This window comes from Phacochoerus africanus, chromosome 7 (assembly GCF_016906955.1).
Source record: "Phacochoerus africanus isolate WHEZ1 chromosome 7, ROS_Pafr_v1, whole genome shotgun sequence".
Classification (NCBI taxonomy): domain Eukaryota; kingdom Metazoa; phylum Chordata; class Mammalia; order Artiodactyla; family Suidae; genus Phacochoerus; species Phacochoerus africanus.
Genome location: NC_062550.1, coordinates 58,605,097 through 58,628,849, shown reverse-complemented (window position 1 = coordinate 58,628,849; position 23,753 = coordinate 58,605,097). Strand labels below are relative to the sequence as shown.

Genomic DNA, 23,753 nt, shown 5'->3' with positions numbered 1-23,753 from the left:
AGAAAGAAATGATGTGGGAGGCTCATAAAAAAGGAAGAGTATCAGAGAAAGAATAAATGAAGATATAATCTTTATTTTTCTTACTCTTAATTGACCTAAATGATACCTAAATGTTTAAAATAATGACAATAATAATGTATTGTGTGATTATGGAGAAATAAAATATATAACAGTAATATCACAAGAAATGGGATAGTACAATTGGGACTATCCTAGTATAAGATACTTGCATTACACGTAAGGTGGACTTAATGTAAATAACGTTATTTGAAGGTGGACTTAATTTAAAATGTATATGTTAAACTCTAGAGCAATCATTATACATTTTTAAAGTAAACTGATACAATAAGTCTTAGGTGGAAACTAAAATGAAGGCCTAAAAAAGAATAAGTCCGCATGACTCATTGACCCACCCAGACGCAGACCAGTAGTCTCCACTTTATCGGACCTTCACAGGTGAAACAACCAAGCCCATGAAGTAGTTGACTTTCCAAGGACAAAGGAGCCCCAAGGAGAAAGAGTTAAACTTTTTTACCATGATCTCAGTCGCCATTCCAGACCTTTAGAACTCAGCGCATGACCCCCTGCCTGTAAAACTTGATTCTCTCCCAACAGTGGCGAGGAGCTCTGAGTTTCTCTTGCTCAGTGCTCCTGGCCACTCTGCTGGGCAATAAATCTTGCTGAGATCTTACTGCTCCAGTCAACTATCTTTCTTTCCCCAGCACTCTAACACTAAGAAAGGAGGTAAAATGAGATCATATCAAGTACATAAATAAAATCAGAAAAGCTAAAACATAAGAAGGTACAAAACAAATAAAGAAAAAAATGCAGCATATAGAAAATATTTACAAATATGGTAGATATTAATCCAACCATACCAATGATCGCTTTAAATTTGAGTGGTCTAAATATGCCAATTAAAAGGGAATATCAGAATGTATTTAAACACCAAACTATGTGTTGTTCACAAGAAACCTTCTTTAAATAGAAGACTCAAATTCAAAGTAAAGGGATGGAAAAGAAATACCATGCTAGCAGTAATTAAAAGAAGGCTAGAGTAGCTATATTAATTTCAGGAAAAGCAGATCTCAGGAATGAAGCATCAAGGTTAAAAAAGAACAATACTTAATGACAAAAGGGTCAACACTAGAAGGAGACATATTAATCTTAAATGTGTATGCACCTAACAACAGGGCATCAACAAGTATGTGAAGCAAAAACCAAGATACCTAAAAGGAGAAATAGATGAATACACTAGTATAGTTGGAGTCTTCAAAATCTGTCAGCAAAGAACAGATCAAATAGGCAGAAATTCAGTACATGATAGATGTCAATGATAGATAGATAGATAGATAGATAGATAGATAGATAGATAGATAGATAGATAGGATAATTGCTTCCATAGTCAGGCCACTTACTAGCTTTATTATTTATTTAATCTTATCTAAAATTCAGCACTCCACTTATATAATAGTAATACCTAACGATTCATATGGTTGTTTGAGGTGAAATCAGTATTGCAGGTGAACTACTTATCAGAGTACTTGACATACAGTAAATTCACAATGAAATATAACATCATTATTTTACATTTGGATATTAATTTTAGGTAAGACTTTTTAATAAATATTTCCCTAAAACACAAAATTCATGAAGCTGTCAATAAATTTCCTATTTTTGTACTGCGTGAATAATGTGGTACTATCACATTTTATATTGACAAAATAAGTATACCTTGAGAAAGACTACAACAATCAAATCATCTGTTTTTAGTAATGTCCACAAGTGCTTGAAGGTGAACTAAAAAGTATTGCTCATCACTAGATAATCAGAATAAAAGTTGTATTTATGGTCCAGCTGTTAGAGAAATATTTTTATTTGGATCTTCTTTTTCTCCAAAGTACCTTAGTAAACTTTCTTAAAAATAGCAAATGCCATTCAGTCTCTCTCAAATCTACCATTACAAATTATTCATTTGCCTCTCATTTTTTGGTACCATGGTGCATAATTTCTTTATACTTTCCCTTACAATTCTGACAGGCACGCCAGGATTCTTGTTCAAGATCAGGAATGAAAGGTTAAGAAACACCATTATATTGTCAGACTCCATACAAAAGAATGTAGAAAGGAGTGACTCTGTGAATGATGGAAATGCCGCTGTAATTTTGGTCTATGGCCCAGAATTCTCAAGAAGATTCAAATATTATTTGCTTTTTGAAACTGCTTTCCTGTTTGGGAAGAAATACTAACCATGTAAATAAAGAGTTTGATCTTTAAGAGTAAACTGAAATGGACACTTTCTATTTTCAACTATATTGAAGAAAGATAATTTTATTGAATAGCTGTATTTCTGAAAAGATATTAGGCAATTTTTGAAACACATATTTTATCCCAATGACCAATGCTCTCTCTGTGTGGTTAAGGTGTCTTGACATGAAATCAAAATATAATGCATATTTTACAACCAAAAGAATTTTTGGAGTTCTACATTAGGAACACAAAACCATATATACTAATAGGAATATAGCAATGACAAAATAGGTAGAGTAGGTACTTTTTGAACTTAGAGTAGAATTTTTGAGTAAAAAACGTGTTCACTTTTCATATTTACTAGATATTATTAAATTACTTACCAAATTGTGCTATTTACACTCTCAGTATCAATCCTGTTTCTCTACAACTCCAAAGCATGATGTTAGCAAATATTTTACTTTTTCAATTCTAATAAGTATAAAATAGTATCTTATTATTGCTTTGTTTTGCATTTTATCAAATATTATACATAATATAGTTGAATATTTCTAGGACTCATTCATTAGGCTCTTCTATCATATATTTTGCTCATTTTTCTATTATGTTAATTTTTTCTTAATAATTTAGAAATATTAATTACTGGTTATTCTGTCAAATATAATTATGATTATTTCCTCCTGGTCTGTGTTTTTCCTATTAATTTTTATTATATCTTTTATAAAAATATTTGCTAATAGAGTCAAGTTATCACAAATCTTATTTTAGGTCTTATGACTTTGGCTGTTATCTAAGAAATGACCTACCAGAAGGTCATTTATTTTCTTCTAAAAATTTTAAAACTTTGTTTTTATCATTTAACTCTTTCATCCATCAGGAGTTGTTTTTTGTATATTTACTATGAGGTAGGGTTTTAACATCCTATTCCATATAGAAAAACATTCCCTGCACCATTGAAGAGTCCATCCTTTTTTGTAAAGATATGCAACTCTTCTTGGTTCATGGGATTAAAGTTCCAGTTGTTCATGGGTCAGTTTCTGAGGTTTCACTTATCAAACTGTTCTAGCAAACATTTCCCTAGGCCAACACCAGCCTATGTGGTTTGATATATAGCCTTTGAGTATATCATTTTTTTTTTTTGTCTTTTTAGGGCTACAGCTGTGGCATATGGAAGTTCCCAGGCTAGGGGTTGAACTGGAGCTGCAGCTGCTGGCCTACACCATAGCCACAGCAACGCGGGATCTGAGTCATGACTGCGACCTATAGCACAGCTCTCAGCAACACTGGATCCTTACCCACTGAGCAAGGCCAGGGATCCAACCTGCCTCCTTATGAATGCTAGTCAGATTCGTTTCTGCTGAGCCCCGAAGGGAACCCCCTAGAGTATATATTGATATCTAGATGTGAAATGGTTCCTCAAATGCTGGAAATATTTCATTTGCCCTCCCACTCCTATTCTCTTCCTTTCTCTGTGCTAACCTATGCTTTTCATACAAATGCATACTGGATTTTTTTCCCAAGAAGACTCATTTCTTAGAACAGTTTTGAATTTACAAAAAATTTACTAGATAGTACAGTACAGAGAGTTCCCATATACTGCCCTCCTCTGCATACAGTTCCACCTATTATTAATGTTTTGCATTAACATGATACATTTTTATGTTTAATGAATCCAACATTAATACATTATTGTCAATTAAATTCCATAGATTTCATTAAGGTTCACTCTTTGTGTCATAAAGTTCTGTGGATTTTGACAAATGCATAATGTTTTATCCACCATTACAGTATCATACAGAATAGTTCCATTGTTCTCAAAACCCCCTGTGCTTCATCTCTTCCATCCTTCTCCATACCCCCAAACCCCTGGAAACCATTGTTGTTGCTGTTTATTGTCCCTATAATTTTCCCTTTTTCAGAATGTCATACAGTGAGAATCATAAAGTAGCTTTTACGCACTGGCTATCACTTAGCAATGTACATTTAAAGTTCATCTATTTTTTGGTGGCTTTATAGTTCTGTTTTTAATCACTGCTTTTTTGTTCCATTGTACAAATATAACACAGTATGTTTAGTCACCTATGGAAGGATATTTGGTTGCTTTCAATTTGGGGTAATTATGAATTAAAATACAGTAAAGATTGTTATCCAGGTTTTTTTGTAGACAGTTGTGAACTCAACTGAGTAAACACCTAGCAGAATGACTGCTCGATCATATAGCAATTTCTATATTTAACTTTGTAAGATACTGCAAAACTGTAATGTGGCTATACCATTTTACATTCCTATTGGCAATAGATGAGAATTCCTATGGTTCCCCATCCTTGCCAGCATTGTTTCAGGTTTTTGGTTTCCCTGAGCCTCATATATATGTTTTAAAATTCACCATTTTATATTTTATTAATTTCTGTTATCTTTACCATGTTCATGCTCCTATTTTCTTTAGGCTACATTCTTGTCCTTTTAAGTTTCCTGCATTAGATTCTTAGGTCATGAAATTTCAGTTTTTCTTGATTTAAAGCACAATTGAAATTATGGCAGAAGATGTTCTAAAGTTTTACCATGTCTTTAATACATTCATCCATTTAGTTCTATTTTGTAACATAATTGACCTTTTTTTTTCCCCTCAAAGTCATGGGATTTTTTTCCAAGGTGTTTAAAAATTCTCAACATATACTGCTTTTAGCTGAGATTCTTAAAGGTTTATGTTCATTTTTGTTTTCTTTTGCTTTTTAGGGTTGCACCCAAGGCATATGGAAGTTCCTAGGCTATGGGTCGAATAGGAGCTGTAGCCGCAGGCCTACGCCACAGCCACAGCAATGCCACTTCTGAGCCGTGTCTGTGACCTACACCACAGCTCACGGCAACGCTGGATCCTTAACCCACTGAGAAAGGCCTGGGATCGAACTCACATCCTCATGGATCCTAGTGGGGCTTGTTAACCGCTGAGCCATGAAGGGAACTCCTGTTCATCTTACTATGATACAGTAAAAGGTACCTAACATTACTCATGTGGTAGCTTTGTCAAAAATATCTGACCTAAATTAAGTTATAAACATGTATATTAATATAAAATATAGGTTGTTTTGCAAGGCCTGGATTCTTCAGTGAATCAAATATGAAGAATGGCAGGAAAATCGAGGACTTCTACAGATCATTAGAAATTGAAGGGACATAACCAGTGATAATTCATCAATCTTGGATGAATCCTCATTGGAGTAAAACAAATCCTTAAAGACATTTTCGCTACAACTGAGGAAATTTTGCATGTTGCATCCTGATTTTGGATTAATGCTAATTTTCTTGAGTGTAATATATTGTGTGGTTGGGTAGGAGGGTGTCCTTGTCTTGGATGCTTCAGGCTGAAGGTGTTAAGAGTGAACATGCTGTACAGTAGGAAGAAAAATTGTATTGGGGAAATAACTATTAAAAAAATAGTAATAATAAAAAAGAGTGAACTGTCTTAATGTGTGCAGCATTCATTTGTACAGAGAAAGAGGGGAAAATGGAGCAGGTGGATAGGATTTTAGTAACCGGTCAATGTGGGTGATGGCTATACAGGTGTTCGTTCATTTTACTCTTCATTCAACTTTCCTGAGCATTTGAAATGTTCAAAATAAAAGACATACTTTTTAAAATTTGAAAACAGACCTCTAAATTAAAGCGTGTTTTATTTTTGAAAGCTGATTTCTCACTTAAATGAATTTGACACAGGTCCAAACTAATTAGCAAAGCCTGAGCCTTTTGAAGTGTACCATTAATTGAAATTCAGAGCCGAGATACTAACTATTCAGAGTGAAGTGGCTATCTTATGAGCAACTTGCTTTTTTTCAAGGTCTGAACCATATTATTTTTGAGTGCTTTTCTTTTTTGATTGAAAACATCAAGGTTTTATTTAATTGTATAAATTATGCCCTTGGCTTTAGAAACTAACAAAATAGATGCAAAAATTAATTACAATATTGCCAGAATAAACAGCAGCATACAAGCATCATAAATTAGCATTTTCATCTAATCATTGTAGTGTCATCCACTAATTTCAAACAGACCCTGTAAACAGACATTATTTTTTCAAAGCAGAAACCCTTAAATCATATTGAACTTTGCGACAATATTTGGAATCAGTCAAAGTTCTGAAGGAGATGATCCCTACTTCTCAAAAAGAAATTAGGAGAATCATGGTTTATTTGTCTTCTATCCTTATTCACAACAAAGGTGAATGCTATGCAAAACAGATGTTATTTGCCTCATTCTTAAAACTGGGAATGCTTCCAAAGCCTAACTTACCTCAAATTGCTCATTACAGCACTCTTTTAGTGAAATCTTGTCAGAATATATTTTTTTCTTTCTTCTCATTCCATTCTCTCAAGCATTAAATAAAATGTTTTTGCTATACTAAGAAATGTGTTTGGGTTTCTAATGTATTGTGATGGTATAGGTTGCATGTTCCTGACAATCTCTCAGATATCCTTTCCCTAGGATGCAGCCTACAAAAAAAGGATTCATTCCTTTTTTGCATCCACAATGTCAGTCATTTTATTAGATGCTCAATAAACATGTTATTAAAATGAATTTTGAAAAAAAGAAAAAAATTGACTTTCACATAAATACTTTTGTTATTATACTGCACCTCCTTCTTTTAACCTCTTTATGGGCAAAATTTCTCTTGATTGGTTCATGATTCCTTCCATCTCTCCTTCAACAAAACTGAAAGCCGACAACATGCTCTTTCCTGTGTCAGCATCTAGATTTACAAAAATCATTAAGGCATGTTATGTTCTCTTAAATCTTAAATCTATGGAGGAGAGAAACATGAAAATAGAAACTTATAATAGTGATAAAGAAATTATCTGGGGAGTTCCCGTCGTGGCGCAGCGGAAATGAATCCGACTAGGAACCATGAGGTTGAGGGTTCAATCCCTGGCCTTGGTCAGTGGGTTAAGGATCCGGTGTTGCCATGAGCTGTGGTGTAGGTCGCAGATGCGGCTCAGATCTGGTGTTGCTGTGGCTGTGGCATAGGCCAGCAGCTACAGCTCTTATCAGACCCCTAGCCTGGGAGCCTCCATGTGCCACAGGTGCAGCCCTAAAAAGAGACGAAAGACAAAAAGAAAAAAAAAAAGGAAATTACCTGCAAAGTGACAAGACTAAAACGATAAGTGATAATATGTTTGTCCTCATTCCAAATGGTTGATTTCCTTTCTTTTGTATTAGAAATACATATTAAAGCAGAGCAGATATACCCTTAAAATATACAGCTTTTTATTATCAGAGATAAATCAATGTTTGCTATTAAAGATAAGTAGTAGAGCTACAGTTAGTCAATGAGAAAATACAAATCCAGAAAAAAAGATTACTGCAATCCATTAGCTAATAATATATACTTACCTCAATCTTAGTAAATTTGTTCCTGTTTTTCTCAAAAACAGTCTATTCATAGGAATTTCTGTTGAAAATTGTGTTTGAAACTTCTGAGTGCCTTTAATTCTTGCATCTTCTTGAAAATTAGATATTTTTTTCTATTTTATTTAACCTTGCCAATACTACTATACTAGTGAGGTCAGGGATAAAGCAGAGATCTCTGATCATAAAAGTTGTTTAGAAACTGTAATAACATCAAGTATTCTCATCATAAAGACATACCTCTGGTAGAATAAAAAATTGTGAATGTTACTTTGACATGAACTAGATACTCAAAAGAGTATATTTAAAAACTTGGGTTGAAAGGAATTCTTTAGTCTGAAATACTGGGTTGCAGAAGACAGTTCTGTTGTCATTACAAAACTTTAAAGCATTTGAGGAAAGAATATCAATCATGATTATTAATAATTCTATGGGAATTCAGGTGCTCAACTTCTGCCATTGCTTCTAGAATTTTTTTCCCTTGTTTTAGAGAATGAGGTATTCATAACTCATCTGAAGACAAATTTCACCTGTGTCTGGAATGCCATCACCATCTGCCACCCCAGGGACCTTAATTCTAGCATAGAAGCCAGATACAGATTACAGCCAAATCTACTTTCTGGCTCAGAATTTTTTTTCAAGAACCAAGACCTTGAATCCATACTTTCTGACATTTCTAATTGTATATCTTACAGTAAACTTAATTTAAATTACTTGAGCAAGAATCAGTTGGTGCAAGCCTCAGAAGCTGACACTAAATCATTTAAATGTCCAATAAAATTTTAGAAAGGGCCAAAGAACCTGCATTGCTAAATACATAGAAACAGTTACCAGAACAATGGTGTAGAATGATTCCTCTGCCAACACAGCAGAGCACTAAACACCTGCAGTGTTTTTGTTCCAGGCAACTGACTTTGCAACTTTTAGCCTATATGACGATGACTACTATCACTACATATACTACTGCTGCTATTACTGTTGCTACTACTTCTAGTAGTAATACTACTGCTACTTGAGAGAGAGAAGAGGGACAGGGAATGAGAGATCAACCTCACTTCCTCTGCTAACCAGTCTGTGTCACCAGTCTTAGAATCAAGATCCATTGCAAAAGATAGTTGGAGCCAAGATCACATATCTGTGTCCTCATCCACTGAGACTGGGAAAGTGTCTACTTTAATGGCCAAAGTTGAATTTATTATATTTTAACTCTATATTTTAGTTAAGCACCATCACCTCCCAGTCACTCACTTAAATACAAACTTGGAAACCATCTTTGACTCTTCACTCCCCAATTTCTAATCATCCCTGCTCCTATATATCTAATCTTCTTAAAACCTGTTAAATCTTTCTCCTTCTTTACAAAAATCCCTGTTATTGTCTTAATTAAGATCTTCATAATTTCTTATTTGGCTTATTGCAACAACTTAGTAGTTTGTCTCCCTCTTAAGTTAGTTCCATGATCAGAATTCTCCTTCTAAAATGAAAATCTTTTTAAGTCCCTCACACGTTCTAATACTTTAGTTTCTCTACTAGCCTTCAAGACAAAGCCTAAAATAACTAGGCTGTCTATATTCAAAGCCACTGCTATCTGGATCCTATTTGTCTCTCCAACCCTAATGGTTACTAACCTAGTTCATTCAAATCACCACCAACAATTTCAGTACTATTTTTTTTTTTTCTTTTTAAGGCTGCACCTGTGGCATATAGAAGTTCCTGGGCTAAAGATCAAAGTGGAGCTTCAGTTGCAGGCCTACACCACAGTCATGGCAACATGGGATCCAAACCATATTTATAACTTACACTATAGCTTGCCACAATGCCAGATCCTCCACTGAGTGAGGCCAGGATCAAACCCACATTCTCGTGGATAGTAGTCGGGTTCTTAACCCACTGAGACACAATAGGAACTCCCTCAGTACTATTTTCAACATCATTACCATTACAACCATATATCAGCTCAAAGCATATGGAAGTACATACAGTTTTATTACCATCATAAAATAACTGTAGGGAAACAGTTTGAAGCTGGATTTAGATTTTTAAATGACAAAATAAAAATAATCATAATTCAGATAACTGTCTGTGTCTTAATTAGTTTCTGGAAGGAGGTTAGTGACTGTAGAAGCCTCAAGAAATGAGTTGGAAAATCCAGAAAAATAATTTTGATTTGCTTTGATGGGGGTTAGGTATGGTATTGCTTTACTTTAAATTAGAAATTACCAATAAAATGCCAAATGATCTTGCATCTGATCTTGATGAAATAAACCTGAAACTTAAAGCTTTGTTAATAAATATGAGAACTTAGTATTGTTGGTGGTTTTGTTATTTAGAGCTCAAATCAAAGATTAGGGGTCAGAGATCCCTCTGAAGTCCTAGATTTACTATTTACCAATAATCTTAGAATATTTCCATTCTTAGAGCTCAACTTTCATAAAGTTACAGAGCAATGCCTACCTCAAAGAATAAGATTATTAAAGGAGTTAGTACAGTATTAGACTAATAGCAGACACTCAGCAATTATTTTCCCTATTTTCTCTATGTGTCCAGGCATGAAAATTTAATGTGGATATAATTATAATAATGATAATCATAGTAATCAATATTATTGAGCACTTCCTATGTGCCATTAATCTAAGAGTTTACGTACATAATCTAAACCTCAACAATGTTTTGACGACTGTATCAAGGAAAGGGATAATTATAGAGAATCTTTTAAATATATTACAAGTTTACATTATATTCTTACATGTCATCACAAAATTATAAACTAGTTTTGGAAAACTATATTCAGTAAAATCAATTTCCAGCTCATACATTAATTCACCTCCAATTGTAATATGATGTAAATACCTATGCATTTTTAAGGTGTGGTTCTTATTAAGTGACATGATGTTGAAGGTCAAGTGGTTTTCTTCCACCCAGAAACTAGGCCAATACAGCCAAATCTCTTTGTCATTTTATTTTGCAAGCAGGTAGATTTATTCTCAATAGTCCTTTTCAATGAGCAAGGTCTGAAAGATCCTAGCTTTCTGTAGTGGTCTCGGTTTCAAATTCACCCATTGTTCAAATTAAGAACCAAGACTTTTGATTACTTAAAGAGACCAACAACTTCAGAGCGATGTGGTTAAGAAGTTAGGGCTACCATTATGCTTTCCAATTTTTTTTTTCTTTTCCTTTTCTCTCTTGTCTATTTTTTATTTATTTTTCTTTTTTTGCAATTTAGAGTTTTTCTTTACTTTGTTATGAAAATATATATACAATGAAAGGATATCTGTTACATTGTGTTCCTTCTTTGCTATCTCTTAGCTTTTCAATTGTCTTCTTGTTTTCTTTGCTAAGTCCAGTGACAAAAAAGATTCCATGACAAATGTCACTTGCAGTGGACTATAATGGTTGTTTGAAGAGCTGTGTAGAGATGGTTCTAAGATCAATTCCAGCTTAATAGAAAAGAGTTCTGGAGTTCCCTTAGTGGCGCAGTGGTTAACGAATCTGACTAGGAACCATGAGGTTGCGGGTTCGGTCCCTGCCCTTGCTCAGTGGGTTAACGATCCGGCGTTGCCGTGAGCTATGGTGTAGGTTGCAGACTCGGCTCGGATCCCGCGTTGCTGTGGCTCTGGTGTAGGCTGGCGGCTACAGCTCTGATTCAACCCCTAGCCTGGGAACCTCCATATGCCGTGGGAGCGGCCCAAAGAAATAGCAAAAAGACAAAAAAAAAAAAGTTCTGAGTTGATTAGTGTGTTTGCAGTGGTCAAGGGAATGGGCAGTCCAGGGACAATGCTGTGTTTGCTGACACTGATCCATACCTTTTGCTCCAGACCATAAATTCTTCTCAATTTAATCTTTCCCTTTTTTTTTCATCCCCATTGTGATGCTGATTCATTTATCTAACTAGCAACAATTTTATGGCAAAGTGTAAAAACATGATATTACCTTACTTTACTTACAGGACAATTGCATCATGTGTAAAATGTAAGATAACACTTCCTTTACCTATTTCAGAGAATACTTTTGAAAATCAAGTGAGATATGTATAAAATGTATAAAAATGCCATGTATATGTCAATCTGGATAAATTATGACATGCTTTTTAGGCACAAAAATATGTTATCAATCTTTACTTTTAAGATGCAGTACCTAGAATGAAGCTTTGCATAAAATAAATGCACAATAAATTTTTGTTGAATAGAGCTGTCACTCACTTGCCCTATGAAACTCTTTCCTGATTATTCTGACCTGGAGAGTGAGGGGGGCGTGTGTGTGTGTGTGTGTGTGTGTGTGTGTGTATGTGCGGGTGTAATTTCAGTGGAGGGCCAAAACTTTTCTAGGTAAAAATTAACAAATTATCATTTTGAAAAGTCACACATAATTGCTAATGATTTTTGGCATTTTTCTTTTGCAATATAACCTCCATGGGGGAAAGGAATTGTGTCTCTTCATATCTAGCAAATTATACAATGAAATGTCCTGCACTGTAGATATGAGATAAATAATAATTAATGCTGGTGAATTAACCTGATGAAATATTCCCTAAATAGCATCCCATAAGACTGTGAAATATGTCTTGTTCTAAAGTTAAAAGTAAAGGCTGCTAGCTCATTAATTCCCCACATTTTTTTTCATTTTGGGGTAAAATGGTTTTCAGGACCATTAACCTATTTGGCTGAGTTCCACTTCATTATGTGCTAGCTTCTATACCTGGATTTGTTGTAAAGCCATGCTCATTCTACCAAGTTTATAGCATTTCTACCAGAATGGTCATCTTAGGAATTTTGATATAATATTAAGAATGATAAAAACAACTTTGCAACTCAGTTTCATTGGAGAGCAGAAAACCACATGCATATTTAAACTGTGACTGGCTTCCAATTTTCCCCAGCTCAAATCTGCTCCACTTTCTGCATTTTCAAATCACTCACAATGAATCACACTTTATTCATTCATTCAAGCAAGAAGGCTTCAAATCATCCTCATATTTTGCTTCTCCTTGCTATCATATTCAGTCATGTACTAAATTAAGAATACTCACTTTTACCTCCTGTGTGCCTCTGACTCTTTGACTCCACTCTCACTGATACATTCAGGTCATTATGATTTTAGGAGACAACAGCCATAACATCCGAACTGCTCTCCTTCCCCTTCTCCTTTCTCCAAGTTACTGGCAATACTGAGTCAAATATAATAGTGTCACACTCTTTCCTAAGAACCTTTGCTCTGCCCAGCTCTGCCTGCCCAGCGCTTGTCCCCAGCCTGAGCTTTGCCCTCTTTACTCATGTCGATCACTATGTGCAGAAGTGCCAACGGCATGTCTGAGAATGCAAGGCCCTGGACTCCCAGAGAATGAGATGCTGGGCCTGAAGCTCATGCAGGCGATGTATTTGGCCTCCAAGCCACTGAAGGGCACCTTCATTGCAAGCTACCTGCACATGACTGTCCTTACTGAGCCCCTTATTGCCCTGGGTACAGTGGTCCAGCTGCAACATTTTCTCTACCCAGAATCATGCAGCAGCTGCCGTTACCAAGGCTGGCATTCCAATATACACCTGGAAGGGTGAAACGGAGGAGGAGTATCTGTGGTGAATTTAGTAAACACTGTACTTCAAGGACTGGCCCCTCAACATGATTCTGGATGATGGTGGTGACCTTACCAACCTTGTCCACACCAAGTACCCACAGGTTATGTCAGGCATCCAGGGCATCTCTGAAGAGACCACGATGGGAGTCTACGATCTGTACAAGGTGTGATGGCCAGTGGGATCTTAAAGGTGCCTGCCATCAACATTAACAACTCCATCACCAAGAGCAAGTCTGACAACATCTATGGCTGCTGGGAGTCCCTCATAGATGACATCAAGCAGGCCACAGACGTGATGATTGCAAGGTGGTAGTGGTAATGGGCTATGGAGATGTAGGCAAGGACTACTCCCAGGCCCTGTGGGATTTTGGGCCTGGGTCATCATCATAGAGGTCAACCCCATCAAAGCATTTCAGGCTGCCACAGAGGGCTATGAGGTGACCACCATGGATGAGGCCTGTCAGGAGAGCAACATCTTTGTCACCACCGCAGGCTGTATTGACATCATCCTCAGCCAGCACTTTGAACAGATGAAAGATGACACTATCATTTGTAATGTTGGATATTTTGACGTGGAGATAGATGTCAAGTGGCTGAATGAGAACGCTGTGGAAAAGGTAAACATCAAGCCCCAGGTGGACCGCTACTTGTTGAAGAACGGGCATCGCATCATCCTGCTGGATGAGGGCTCAAGGGTCAACCTGGGCTTTGCCATAGGCCACCCCAGTTTCATGATGAGCAACTCCTCCACTGACCAGGTGCTGGTGCAGATTGAGCTGTGGACCCATCCATATAAGTACCCTCTCAGGGTCTGCTTTCTGCACAAGAAGCTGGATCAAACAGTGGCTGAAGCCCACCAGGGCAAGCTGAACATGAAGCTGACCAAGATGAATGAGAAGCAGACCCAGCAGGCACATCCCAGGAGGGCCCCTTCAAGCCTGATCATTACCACAACTGAGAACCAGACCTGCCCTTTGCCTTCCAGCTACTGTCCTTGCCTGGGTCCATTTTCCTCCCCAAGAGTGAATGGCACCCACTCTGAGAATGGTTAGATAATGTCCCCCATAGACTCCCTGGGGCTGGTGACTAAGTCTTTGGCCTCTGCTGCATGCCTCATACTGTTCCAAGTGTGTGGTAGATGGAGTCGAGAAGTCCCTCCTCAAGCCCTAGTCATGATGGAGGTATAGGGGAGTAACCCACAGGGAACCACAAAATTGGGGGTTTGGGAATTGCTCACTCAGTCAATCCCCTCGTAGCCTGGAAGTCGGCAGTAGTGGTCACAAAGCCCGTGCACCTTAACATCCAGGCCCTCACCTGGCCTATGGACTTTATACCCATGCTCTTGGTTTATAGGTTCATTAGTTCCTCAGCCCATGACAGAGGAGGAGGAGCTGTGTCAAAAGGGTGTGGACAGACTGTTGGAGTTTGAATGCCCCTAAGAGCCTGGCTCAGTGCTTGGCATTCTCTTAAACCTCAGAACAATGAGGTTGGTACTTTGATTCCCTGTTTTACAGGGGTTGGAATATATTGTTAAGAAGTAGTCAAGAAAGGATAAGAGAAGTGAGAGCCGGAGGTTGAGAGGGGCCAGAGAAACGTAAAAACAGCATAGATCTGCCACCACATTGTAACTCGATGTTTCCTTATCACAACCCTGGGTCAAAAATATTAATTTGGTTTATAAGGTTTATAATGTTAAAAGAGAGAAAGAAGGTGGGTTAATTAAAAATTTGGTGCCTTAAAAAACCCCAAAAAAACCCCAAACTTCTGACAGATGATCACTGCTCCCAATATAAACAACTCAGACCTGCATAAATCTGGCCCTAATCTATTTTACTAAAACAATACCACACCTCTTTTCCCTCCTTTTGCAAAAGCCAGTGTTCCCTTTATGCTGAGACTTTCAACCTCTGTCTCTTTTACACTGTCACTCCTTGGAAGAGTACTTTCTTTTCTTGCAATGTCTTCCCTTTTCTATATTCACTGTGGCATATCTTCTAGTAATCTTGTAGAAGTTTCAAAGTGGTAGGTGTTGAGCAGACATAGTCTACAATGTTACTTGCTTGGATGGAACAAGGTCAAAAACAAAGCTAAATCTAATTTGCCTTTAGATATACCTTGGCTCAACAGTGCCCTCAATCCTCACTATTCCTGAGTATCTCCTTCTATCCTGATTCACACATTTCTACTACCTGACAAGCTTCTATCTGCCTCTGCTTCCTTGTAATAAAGAGATAAGACAGTAGTCTTCATAGCACTGGATGGCCACATTAATCGCCATAGAACAATAAGGTTAATTTTTGTTAGAAAAAAAAATATATTGTTATTATTAAATAGTTGTCCTCAAATGTACATTCTTACTGAATAATTTTCCATTGTAGGTTGACTAACAGTCCTGGTTTACCCAGACTGTCCTGATGTTTAGCACTTGAAAGTGTGACATCCAGGGAAGTATCTCAGTCCCATACAAACCAAAACAGTTGTTCACCCTGCTGGTACCACAAACAGAATTAAGCATTTCCATCTCAGGGCTCTTTTTATACAGTATTCATGCTTATTTTCCTGGAAATTTATGAATTTTTGGTGTTGTGTAACATTTATCTGTTTCCCCAGGTTCCAATTACTTACGGATTTTTTTTCGGGCTTCAATTTTCAAGCAGTACAGTATTTTAGGAAAAATATAGCTAAAGGGACTCCACAGAAGAATTCCAGTACCAAGCTATGAGCTGTTAGCCTCAAAAAATACATAGCTGTTGAGTCAATATTTACTTTTTTATTTTTTATTTAAGTACAGTTGATTTATAATGTTGTGCCAATTTCTGCGTTACAGCAAAGTGACTCAGCCAGACATATATATACATTCTTTTTTTTTGTATTATTTTCCATCATGGTAAATCCCAGGAGACTGGATATAGTTCCCTGTGCTATACAGTAGGACCTCACTGCTCATCCATTCTAAATATAATAGTTTGCATCTACTAACCCCAAACTCCCAGTTCCTCCCATTCCCCGCCCCCTCCCCCTTGGCAACCACAAGTCTGTTCTCTGTGAGTCTGTTTCTGTTTTGTAGATAGGTTTGTTGAGTCAATATTTACTTTTAATGGGAGGACTTTGGGAATTCGCTTGCTGATAACATGGGGGAAGTGGAAAATTACTTGGGTTTATGTTCCTGCTTTTGATATGGATGAGTAAAGCTGGATGGACCTAAGACCAGCATAGCTGCTGACCCCGATTTATACTCCAGGGCCATTAAACTCATCCTAGACATATGAGCCATATATAAACTCATCTTTCTTTCCTCTGTATTGTACATTAATTAAATTTTGCTTTTACTGCAAAGAAGCTATACATCTTAAGTTTTCATATGATGCAACCAAATTGTCAGATGCTTTTCCATTATTGATGACATGAGTTTATTAGTTGTGTGGTTGAAAAGATGACTTTGAGGAAAAAATTCTATATTTATAACTCATATGTCAGGAATATTTTTTAGAAAATATTATAAAACACTGATCTATACAACTCAAGCTGCCAAAGTTTGTAGTATTAACGAAACAGTTATACTGAAGATGAGAGTGAGGCACAAAATCACCTTTTTAGCCAAACTTAGTCCGAAGGTAGAAAAAATTTTCTATACTTTTTTCTGAGGGTAGGATAGCACAGGAGTCAGGTTCCAGAGATAATCCTAACATGAAAGTAAATTTGAAGACTTACAAGCTCTATAAACTTCAAAAATGTATCTATCATCCCTGTACTTCATTTAGCAATGAGACAGAAATAACATCTAACTATGTATTTTCTGTGAATTAAATAAAATACCACTGATTAAGTAGTTAGCACCATAAAAAATATGTAGCATATCCTTAACAGATTCCAATAGTTCTTCTTGTAATCATTTTATGTGATTTTGTATTTCCACCATCTGGATAGGTATATATGTCATTAAAGGTATTACTTACACACTGCCAGAGCTAAGATATCTGAAAATTTCAATTTAAACTCTGATGAAACTTAGTTGTTTCAAATTTTATACATTGGAAATCTCTCTGATACTTATTAACAGTGGAGACCGAAAATGCTAGGGAGTAAAAGGATGTCTGAGGGCATTCAAACCTAGTTTTGATTTTGCTTTTGAACTTGTTCCGTCCAAAAACTAGTTAGGTATTTCAAAGTACTATTCATTAGAATGAATATACATAACAATGGTGATCCTGCAACATGTATCCTGTTATAGACAAAAAGGTGTATTTATATATGTTGTACATTTAGGTCTTCACCAAATACCATCTTTACTTTCCCTGACACATTTGCAACTGATTGAAAGATATACACACAGATGAGAGAGATGAAGATCAAGATACAGATTCTTGATAAAAACTAAATTGGCACACAGCTTCCATGTAGAGCTACAGTGTGCTTCTAAATACTGACTCACAGACTTTGAAAAACTTATGGTTTCCAAATGAGACAGGTTGGGAGGTGGGGAATGTACTGAGGGTTTGGGATGGACATGCTGTAGGCTTTGGTTGTAATGATTGTTTATTACTATAAATGTAATAAAATTCATTAAGTAAACAACAACAACAAAATACTTCATTCTAGAATTCACTTACTCTACCAAACTGCAGGCCTCACTCTCATAGGGACAAAGCTCATCCTATGATGATTATCCTATGACAGGAAAAGCAGATTAAATGTGTCCTTAGTACCTCCAGGGCACTGAGTTAATCATTCACTGTTATTCCCTTGGAGGGAAGGTGTGAGATGTAGAAGAGATAAAGGTATCCCATCCATGCTTTTCACTCTTGGAAGCAGAATGCAAATTCTCTTCCTTTATGCAGATGTAATTAGTGGCGACTAAGTGTTTGCTCCTAATAACCTCTATGATGTTATCTGTACATAAGGGGATTCAAAAAGGATGTCTTTTTTAGTAATAACGATGTTAAACGATGAAAGTCAATCACTAACACCAAAAAAAATCACTATGATCAATTACAAGAGTTGTTATACAATCCTAATTATGAAAAAAAACCAAACAAACAAACAGGAAAACAGGGAGTTTCATAAATGATTTGAGGCTACCATAATACAAACACTCTGTGCTCACTGAAATGTTAAGAAAATTCACACATACTGAAGTTTGTCCAAAAAGTAACAGCGGTTTAGATAAGCTCATAATCATGGTTTGCTCCCAAGCCAAAGTGTATCAACCCAAGTCATGTTGTTTGGGGAATCTGAAGAAAGTGTGAAAATTTCTATCATCCCCACAAAGAAGAGATAGGAGATCAGGAGAATAGAGAGGAGAGATGGGTTGTACTCAAAAAGGGCTATGAACACCTGCCTTGTGCGCAGCATGGGTTTCTCACAAGAGCTGACATGGGCAAACACTACAGGGATCAGGGGGAATTGGTGATCTAGTAAAATATGGTCTTTGGCTAAAGGTCAAATGAAATTGTACTGGAAACCTTGGGGATACTTTAAAGTGGGAGCTAAAGACAGGGGCTGCTCATTAGAGCTTTTGCTTAAGTACCAGTTTCACTTTATCAGGGAAATTGTTCATTTGTGTGAAAATGTGACCTCTGTCAGTTTGCCAAGCAGGCTGGACCCTGGGGTGATCTCAGGCTCACGTGTGCCTGCAGAAGTTAAAGCTACCTGGGGACTACTTTCAAAGGACATTGCCAAGGTTAGCAGACCCAAAATCCGACCTTCCTCTTCTTTCTTTCCATTTATATCTGTTTGTAAAGTTCAAATGGTTCTTTTTTCACCAAAAAAGAAAGCGCTTCAAATGCAATAAAATGATAAAAGATTCCAAGGGGATGCAGCTATAAAAAGAGAAGGTGAAATAAAAATGTTTCATTTAGGAAGGCTGGTTATTTAGGGAAATATAATTCAGATAGCTCAGTAACAATTACCATATTTCCTAACCTAAGAATTCTGGCCTTAAAATTTTATGGAGCCTACCACGTTTTAACCAGAGCCAAGTATGATTCCTAATGCATAAGTAAAGAAAAGAAGAGAAAGGTTTTTTCACAGGATGTTTGTTTTCCAGAGAAGCTAATAAGGCAGAATTCTTTGAATTCTCCATATATGTGGACCTTCTTATCACATATCCGCATAAACTAAGCTACCAAGGATATGAATGATGGGCCAGTGATTTAATGGTATGGATAGATAATGATTAAAGAAAAGATGAATTTTAAAAATCTATGTTAAATACCTACTACATGCTAAGATTTTAGTTTTTTTTTTCCATATCTCTATAAGCAATGAGGCTTTTAATTATATCTACTTGCTTCCTGTTTGTCTTCTCTCTAGTTTATATGCCTTCAGACAGAATGGATTTTGTCTTATTAAATGCTGTATTCTCAACATCTAGAACAGCACCTGACATATTTGTACAGTTTCTACATAATACAGATTTGTACTATTTTATTCTTTCTTTACTGAGGAAATGCACGACAGACATGCTCATGTACACAATCATTTTAACAACCAAATGAACTAGCTATTTAATAAATAACAGTGTTGATATTTACTGTAATGGATGTTAAAAATGTAACTAGGACTTGTAATTGTAAGGACTTCTCACTTATCACAGTCGAGGGTATGTTTATTTGTAATTCAGAGAGTGTTTTTATTTATGTTGTTAGCATAGAGCGGTGAACAATTTTCCTAACATAAATAAAATTTCTTTGAGTCAAGCACTTTGTTGGGAGCTTTGCATACATTAATTCATTCACATGTATGTGGGAAGGTAAAGCTATCATTAGCTTGAACCAAAAGAAATTTTAGGTACCACACAATTTGTTAACTTGCATAAATAGCAATTTCAAGTGGTTCAGTCAAGTACAAAAACCTCATTTACAGGGAACAACTGCAGTTTGGAGAAATTAAATAAATGGTACAAAGCCCAATACCAGTAAGCAATAAACTTAAGATCGGAACTGGTATTTAGTTACAAATGCCATTTTCTATCTCTTGCTTCCTGAATATGGCTTTAGCAGTGGAATCTCAAGAGAAGTCAGGGACAGACATGACATAGTTTTGGGATACTCTCTTTCTGTTAAACATGGAATTATATAAAGTACAATGCAAAATTACATGAATTCTTAAGACAACAAGAGGTTCTGGAAAAATTTCACATTCTGTGGGATCACTTTGTGCCAGGAATTTCTTTGTACTAGAAAATGGTAGCAAGCAAAGCACATTGACTCCCAGACCCCCACCCACACCACTATCTTAAAGTGAACACCCACAAGGAGATTAGCCACTGATCAATACAACTGTATAATCTGCTGAGGACAAGAAAAAGGTTATTTTCTTTGAAAGAAAAAAAAAATCTACCTCTTATAAATGTCATCAATATAAAATGATTTGCTTCAGATACAACGGTCAATGTTTAACATACTTGCTAGGAATTCAGAAATAAATACGGATGGATGTGTGGAATATACTCAGGTAAAAAGTATTGTTTTTTGAAAATAAAAAAGTTTTTTTTTCCCTTTTGAAATTAATTTCTACACAATCATTTTCTTAATATCAAAAATTATAGTTGCTGTATTTCCATTATAAGCAATAAAATGAAAGAGTAATTCTGAAGACATTTATTATCTAGAAGGTAATATTTAATTTCTGACTGTAATTTAGAAATTTATGAAGTCTTCAAACACCTTTCAACTTTCCATTTAAGCAGTAAATGAAAAAGATTCAAAAACAGAAAGTATTCAAAGATACAAAAAAAGAGACTACTACAAATAAACAGTTCAGTGACCCAGGTGTTATTTAATATAGGTAATTATCTCCATTGACTTTCAATGAAATGCATTCCTATTCAATTAGAATTCCGAGTAGGATCACATAAATTATTTAATGAACTGATTATCAAGGTTATAGTTATCAAACAGCTTTCTGAGCAGCCTCACTTTCCTAAAATAACATGTATTCTCTACAGACATATAGAAACATGAATACAACTTTGACCTCTGAAAGGTTTTTTTGTTTATTTGGTTTGGTTTTACCTTGAGTTCCCATTTAGTGAGCAAAAGATGTGGAAGAAAATTAAATTTGGATGATATTTTATATTTAGCTGATTTCTAGAGGATGATTTAAACTTCTATTTATTTTCTATTAAAGCAATTAGAAAAAAAATTCATGCAGAACTCCCATTTCACACTAGCACTTCATTTGCTGTTTAGGGGTATCTTATCAAGAGGTAAGGAGGAGGATAGAAAAAGTGTTTATTTTTAAATAGGGTATAATGTGACTGGGGATAATTTCTATAATCCTCACAAGAGATACACAGAAGAGTTTATTTTTTTCTCTTAAGGAGGTGGAAAAGGTCGAGTCATGCTGAACATTAAGATTGGAAATAGGTAAGCCGGCACAAGCCAACATGCAGTGCAGCTCACTGTCACAGCCAGCAGGAGCTAATTGTATTAGTTATGGTAATAGTGCCCTCCAGAGGAATTCTGCAGGAATTCGAAAGGCATAGGGAAAATTAAAGGTGGTGAAGATAATGGATTTAAATACATACTTATAAAGCAAGTTAACATATTAATCTTGCCTAGATAATTAAAATATACTTAGAATATATTTTAAATTTAGTGCTGAAAGCTAACACTATCTTCATAACAAAAATATCAACAAGCAAACATGATTTAAATATTTTAGGCCATTTGTGAATCCATACTTATATTCTTGGTATATTCTAAAATATGTGATATGTTATTTTAAAGTTAAATCCAGGAAACAGTAAAGGACTGAGATTAACGATTTTAAATTTGTGATCCTGTTGTTACTTTTCCTTTGTGGTATTTCTGAGTCTTCAGAATTTAGTGTAAACAGTGGTATATTCTAACATTAATATCTAGTATCATTGAAATGAGGCAAAATTATAACAAGCACGATCAATTATTGAAAGTAAATGAAATGGGAGACTCCAAAGCACCAGATTATAGACAGTAAGCCCCACTTACACCACAAAATATTAATGAGATAAAAATAGGTGATAAATAACTAAATGAAAATAAGAGGCCTCTGTGTTTATCATTTAAATATTTATACTTTCTTAATTTTAAAGAATGAATAATGATTATTTCACATAATGATTTATTGTAATTATCATCAAAATTGCTTCTGCTGGAGTTCCCGTCGTGGTGCAGTGGTTAACGAATCCGACTAGGAACCATGAGGTTGCAGGTTCAGTCCCTGCCCTTGCTCAGTGGGTTAAGGCTCCGGCGTTGCCGTGAGCTGTGGTGTAGGTCGCAGACGTGGCTCGGATCCTGCGTTGCTGTGGCTCTGGCGTAGGCTGGTGGCTACAGCTCCAATTCGACCCCTAGCCTGGGAAGCTCCATATGCCAAGGGAGCGGCCCAAGAAATGGCAAAAAAAGACAAAAAAAAAGTTGCTTCTGCTACTATTATGTTACACACTTAGGCAAATGCTGGGAAAAGGGAATTCATATTTAATGATTTCACTGCTTTTTACCTCACTCACCATTGTTAGCCACCCATCATAATGATTTTCTGCATTTGAAATTGTTTCAGTAATTTACTAAAATAGCTATGAAGAATTGAAATTTTTCTCTTGACGTTTAATATTACAAACCACAAAAAGAACAAGAGTGAAAGAAAAAATAACAACAAAGGAATGAGAACAACAAATATAAAACAGTAACAAATATGGTAGATAAGTTAATTCAATTATATTAACAATCACTTTGAATGATCTAAATACACAAATTAAAAGACATTGTCAGAGGAGATCAAAAAATAAGACCCAATTATGTGTGATCTACAAGAAAACTACTTTAAGTATAAATATACATATCAAAAGTAAATGGATTTACAATGCCACTACATTATATATGTATATATATTTTCCTATTTGTCAATCCCTAATCAAATATCGTATCTTTGGTTTTTTTTGGCCAAGCCCAGAGCATATGAAACTTCCACAGCCAGGGACAGTAGTGACCCAGGCCACTGTGTTGACAATGACAGATCCTTAACCCACTATGCCACAGAGGAACTCATGAATACTATATCTTTTAAGTTATTTTTGTTTATAATAAATCTAGAGACCTGAAGGGTTAAGTTTTTCTTATACTGCTCTTACTTTCAAAATTATCTCAAGCAATCTTGTTCCTTTGCCCTTCCAAATGAACAGTAAAAGAGCTTATCAAGTTTCACAATATCACATGTTGAGATTTTGAGTTGCATTTACTTAATAGTTTAATTTGAAAAACACTGCTATCTTTAAGATATTGAGTGTTTACATCCATGACAGCGATAGCTCTCTCTAGTTACTTATGTCTGGTTTTATGTTCTTCAGTAGTAATTGCTTTCTCTGTAAAGATTCTATCTTTTGTTACATTTGTTCCTGGCCCATTACTGTTTCCACGTTACAAACTGTATCTGTCTCTAAGTTACAGTTTTAATTGTTAATTAAAAATATTATAACAATATTCATTTTTAAAATTATTTATTCCATAACCATAAAATTTGTTGAATTCTCCTATTCTAAAAGTTTATCTGT

At 35.7% G+C, this 23,753-nt stretch overlaps 1 pseudogene; it reads left to right on the top strand.

Annotated features, from left to right (window-relative positions):
- The first annotated feature begins 12,989 nt into the window (after positions 1-12,989).
- LOC125130410 (adenosylhomocysteinase-like) lies at positions 12,990-14,180 on the top strand (annotated as a pseudogene).
- The last annotated feature ends 9,573 nt before the right edge of the window (positions 14,181-23,753 follow it).